This window comes from Bombyx mori, chromosome 8 (genome assembly GCF_030269925.1).
Source record: "Bombyx mori chromosome 8, ASM3026992v2".
Taxonomy (NCBI): domain Eukaryota; kingdom Metazoa; phylum Arthropoda; class Insecta; order Lepidoptera; family Bombycidae; genus Bombyx; species Bombyx mori.
In genome coordinates, this window is record NC_085114.1 from 11,044,843 (window position 1) to 11,050,842 (window position 6,000).

The 6,000-nt window shown below is 43.1% G+C and overlaps 1 non-coding gene across 1 annotated transcript; it reads right to left on the minus strand.

The window, feature by feature from the left end:
• Positions 1–490: 490 nt before the first annotated feature.
• On the minus strand, positions 491–561 carry TRNAG-GCC (transfer RNA glycine (anticodon GCC)). Its single transcript has one exon. It is a non-coding gene; the product is annotated as a tRNA-Gly (tRNA).
• Between the last annotated feature and the right edge of the window lie 5,439 nt (positions 562–6,000).

A 6,000-nucleotide genomic window follows, 5' to 3' on the forward strand; every position in this document is an offset into this window, starting at 1 on the left:
TAAAAAAACCTTAACTTTATAATATGCCTTGTTGCACAAACGTTCCTTCACAGTTTTCTTAAATCTATGAACAGGTAGTAGTTGAACGTTTTGTGGGATCTTGTTGAAAAGTTGTACACCCAGCCTTCTAAAAGAGTTGCTTATTTTCTTAATTCGAGCCGCCGGCAACGAACTAGATGAACAGTTCAATAAATACTAAAAAAATAGATTTTGACATCACAGGATTGATTGGATTGGGTTGATATTAGGAGTTTGAAAGATTTTTTTTAGTTGTATGCTTAGTTAGTGTTATACTAGATATTTAGGATTATAATATCATACTGAATCACATAAAATATTGTTCTGCAGAAAAGTAGATTATAGGATGCTGCGTACAATTTAGTATTATAGGATATTTACAAAAAAAGTTGAAATCGTACCTAAACAAAGTAATATATTGTTTCAAAACTTAATTGTGATCTTAAAAAGTTGTAGGAGAAGAGCAAAAAATTGCATCGGCCGGGAATCGAACCCGGGCCGCCCGCGTGGCAGGCGAGCATTCTACCACTGAACCACCGATGCGTGCGGTATAGTGGAGAAAATAATCTATTGTATAATTGTAAATTTTTATATTATTTGAAAAGTGTAAAGCATGATAAATTATTAATGACGTCTATCGTATTTTAATCCCACACGAATAGGTACCACTCACTATTCTGCAAGACGAACTAGCGTGCATTACCCTAATACCCTACTACAAATTGTCGGTAGGCGTATCATGATTTTAATAACACACTAACGACTAAACTACAATTCTGTAACTGTATATTATTATATAAGCAAATTTCTAAGTAGAAATTCACATCTAACACGTTCATTGGCATAGTAGATACATCCTCTCATATAATCCTCCTCGGCTTAGGTAAGTCAGATACGCGACATACAAACTCCAATTGTAGTTTAATGTACTCACTCATCTCGTCATGCAGTTTAGTCGGTATCTATTGTGGAATAGCTCGGTAATGTAATCCTCACCATAAATATTATCCTTTACGTCGTAAGAATGATTAAAATAACTGCAAATGACCATTCGACCGAGAGCCCCGCGTTCACGTTTCGTCAGAAGAATCATTGCCGTAATCAACTATCGTTTACATTACAATGATATGACGTTTATTCTCAACGGGCAAACAGGTTACGTGCCACATTGCCCCCGATATATATATATATATATATATATGTATGTAGGTACCTATATATTTTTATAATGACGTTTATTTTTCGATAACACCACGACCACATCGCTGAGATATGACACGTTATGACAATAAATTTATTAGTGATGTGTTTGTCTTTACTTACCGTGTAGGTACTTCAAGAAAATGCGTTGCGTTTAAACGAATAGATATTAATTACTATAGACGACGAACTCGTGGCTAATTTAAATTAGAAGTTAAATGAATGATATCAGAGGTCATTGGGATTACACGAAGGCAGTTTAACTCCCTGGACGATGTGTTTGAAGCACCGAATAGGTGGTTTGAAGTCTCCAGCCTCGTGCTAACTGATATTTCAAACAAAAAACTAACAATAATACTTTTTTTAAATTGAATTCGAGGGTTTTAATATTGGTGTCATGTGAGCCCGCACAGATAGGTTTTTTTTTTTATTGCTTAGGTGGACGGACGAGCTCACAGCCCACCTGATGTTAAGTGGTTACTGGAGCCCATAGACATCTACAACGTAAATGCGCCACCCACCTTGAAATATAAGTTCTAAGGTCTCAGTATAGTTACAACGGCTGTCCCACCCTTCAAACCGAAACGTATTACCAACTTTTTATTTTTTATTTCCTACCTATGCTGATAGCCTTGAGAGGCTATTTCAGCGTACCCTAGCTTGTGCAGGTGAGCTCGCGGGGCTCAAACCGGAGAATTGCTAACACCGCCCTAGCAAGAGCAGTGCTTCGCAGAATCTACCACCGGATCGGAAGCGCGACCCACTGAGAAGATCCGGCGAGAAACTCAGTGGGCTGTGTCTGTGGGTTAATTCGCTCGTCGAGCCCTTCGTCGCAAGCGACGGGTTCGACGAGGACGGTGACCGGTGCTTGTATTGCCTAAAAGCACCGTTAATGGATCAGGAGGATCCGTGATGACGTGCTTTGGGCGACGTCGACGGTTTACCAAACGGTCTACAGGATCGGGTATGTAGTTTCCGGCGGCCACGACAAGAGGGTTCTCATGTCGTGCCGTCTTCTCAAAGTGGCGCAGCGATGCCGACTGTAGATACTTACTGACGGGGTCGAGCTCCAGGTCATCGTGGAGGTCCACGTTCCTCTGGAACCATGGTGCTCCGACGGCTATCCTGCAGAATCGGGATTGGATTACCTACTGCTTCACGGCAGAAATAGGCAAGGTGATGGTATCTACCCGTGCGGACTCACACCGAATCCTACCACCAGTAATTACGCAAATTATAATTTTGCCACCCTGCTCATTTCTGTCGCGAAGCAGTAGGTACCTAATTTGGCCTTGTTTGAAGGTCGGGACATTCGTTATATTATACAATCGAGATTAAAACCTCATGTATCAATGTTTTACTCCGGTGACCATGAGGTCGTTCACACTTCTTGAATAAAAAAAAAAAAAAAAGACGTACCACATTCAATAATGACGTCATGTTCATTACAACCTTAAATTCTTTGCTAAAAGTCGCATTGCAGGAAAGAGCCAGAGAGGACTATCTCCAAAATCGCCACCATAAAGGGTTTTTCGTCAAAACTTTACCAAGCCCTATGAATTCCATCAGGGTCATCCGCGGATATCGCACTGTCTCCTTCGAGGCGGCGTGTGTTTTGGCGGGGACGCCGCCATGGGAGCTGGAGGCGGAGTCGCTCGCTGCCGACTATCGGTGGCGCAGCGAGCTTCGTGCTCGGGGCGTGGCGCGTGTCCCCGAGAGTGAGCTGCGGGCGCGGAAGGCCCATTCTCGGCGGTCCGTGCTCGAGTCGTGGTCGAGGCGATTGGCCAACCCCACGTGGGGGCTACGGACCGTCGAGGCGGTTTACCCGGTCTTTGATGACTGGGTGAATCGTGGCGAGGGACGTCTCACCTTTCGTCTGGTGCAGGTGCTGACCGGGCACGGATGCTTCGGGAAGTACCTGCGCCGGATAGGGGCTGAGCCGACGACGAGGTGTCACCATTGTGGACACGACCTGGACACGGCGGAGCATACGCTCGCTGTCTGCCCCGCTTGGGAGGTGCAGCGCCGTGTCCTGGTCGCAAAGATAGGACCTGACTTGTCGCTGCCTGGCGTCGTGGCGTCGATGCTTGGCAGCGATGAGTCATGGAAGGCTATGCTCGACTTCTGCGAGTGCACCATCTCGCAGAAGGAGGCGGCGGGGCGAGTGAGGGAAAGCTCTCCTCGCTACGCAGAAACCCGCCGCCGCCGAGCAGGGGGTCGGGACCGGGGTCGTATCCGTGACCTGGCCCCCTAAGAGCTAGGGGTCCCACCCGTTTTGTGCGGGGAGGGACCCAGACGAGGGGTGGCGTGCTCTGCACGCTCACCCACAATAGGAAGCCGGGTGATGGTAGACCGCGTTCCCCCGACCGCTCTGGGGGAAGGTGTAACGCGGCGCCATCAAAGCGGGCTCTCGGCCCGCTGAACGAGGGAACCGGTGGTCGTTTCGCTGGCGGCCACCGGTCCGGCGTCCGTGGGACGGTGGGATGGATGTAATGTGCTCTGCGTCAACCCTGTCCCGCCGTTTCAATAGCCCCGACTGGGCTCCGGCCCGGTCCGAGGTAGGGCGCCGGTTGTGAGCGGCAGGAGTTTTTAGTGAGGTTCAACTCCCACATACCCCACCTGCCGCGCGGGTGGGGATCCGGCGATTTTCTCCTGTGGAAAAAAAAAAAAAAAAGCCCTATGAATTGCAACTTCATAAAAGTTATTACATAAAATTATATTCCTCATTTAACCTTTGGGTTTGGTAAGGGCAACATCGACTAGGACTTTCAAAGTTGTAACGGACATTCTCGACCTGATTATCAGACTACGAAGATCCGGTGAATTCATAAAACTATCGTTATTATCCATTCGAACTGTTGGATATTCGGGCGCAAGGTCGCAGGGACGAGGTCGTCTGCCCAATTCCGCATTGTGCCCGAACTAATGAATACTGGGATTGGCTGGTCCGCGTTCTCGAATGTTCTTTTATACTCGTTCTAGCAAGTTCGGATATTTATTAGTTATGGCCTTTGAAGGAAGACAAACGACCCACCTGATGGTGATTGTCGGACTGTCAGACAAAATCGAGAGAATACATTTAAGAAAATACTTTAATAAAAAAAAATACTATAACGACAATGACGGCAACCGCGCCGCGCGAAATTGGGAATAGAACTGTCTAGGATAGAGGGGATTTCTCTCTAGTAAAGGATCATGAGTTGATGTTATTCGGGAAAAGTGATGATGAAAGCAGAATTAGGAACCAGACAGTAACGTAATAATAGATACACTGCTCGTAAATATCGATGCAAGGAGCATAACTGAACTGTTGTCCACTAAACTATAGAAATGATACACCAGACAACATAAAACTCGGTGTGTATATTATTATATGTGTGTGTGTGTGCTCTCTATAGACTCCCAAATGGTTGGACAGATTTCGATAATATTTTCAGGAAATCTTAAGATTGGCCCAGGGGGGTTGGTGATTCTGTGAATTTGGTAGCGATCGGATCAAAGTCAAATAAAAGATCAGCGAGAAAAGCGGGCCAAGTTTGACTAGCGGATTAATCATTGATTTGGTTTGCAGAATTCTACAACACTTGAGGTACAGAGAAGCTGAAGATAAACAGAAAAGGTAATACCATTATATTATGTGTTCAAGACCTACCTTCCAACGAGCAGTTAACTTTTTTCATTTCTCTACCTAATCCCTGGTAGCAGAGGCTATTACAACTATGCTTGTACGGGAGGAGTTAACAAACAGCCAGTTGTTTTTTTAGTCGAACGCCAAATTAAAATATGCCTTACATTACGGTCCATTTCAATCTAAAATGTTTAATAGCGATACCAATAACCAGCCAGCTAGAGGTAAATAATATTATTATCCTCATTACGTTATAAAATGTTTATTGACAGTTCGTATTATTAATTTGATTTCGAAACGGCATAGCCGAAATGTTCGGGCAAACAAAACATCATAATTATGTTAAACTAACAAAATTACGCAATTACGAATAAAGTATGGTCGTGTTTTTTTAAAATACAATTTGATACAATACGTTAATAAAATAGTTTTATAAATTGACAGTAATATAAATTGTCGCTATGAATCTTTTTGGTTCGTTTGTACGTGGCATACCGAAGTACAATCACTATGGATTTATATTCAAACAGGTAAAATTTTTCTGTGTCTAATTTTAATTTTAATTTTCTTCTTCTCCTTTATTTTAGTGTGGTAATCGTCTCCTGGCAATACTATTGTTGACAATGCCGAGTTTTTTTTTTATAATTTATTAAATAGATACTTGTTATTAAGAGATACGTAATTGTAGGTTTTTGTGTGAAAAATACTATTGAGTGGCATGAAATGAAAATTCAGTGCACTTTTTGGAAGGAGCCGAGAAGCCACTATCACAAATACCCAACTGTTTATAATTAATTATGTATTACCATCGATTATTACACGTAAAAGCTGAAAAAACAATTAACACATCTACACTTCTCACGTTCCCGCCAAACGTGTAGTGTACGTTTTCGTCTAAAGGCGCGTAAAAAGCCATGGAATCTCGCAAATAAACTTTTGTAAGACACAAATTATAGTAATAAGAAAGTTTGTGTGTTAGTTACACAAACATTTTAACTGTCTTTACGAAAAGTCAATGTAGGACGATGATTGTTCAGTCTTAATTTAATTACGAAGTACAAATTTTTATCCGTGTTTTTTTTTATTTTATTTTTTATTGCTTTATTGCTTAGATGAGTGGACGAGCTCACAGCCCACCTGGTGTTAAGTGGTTA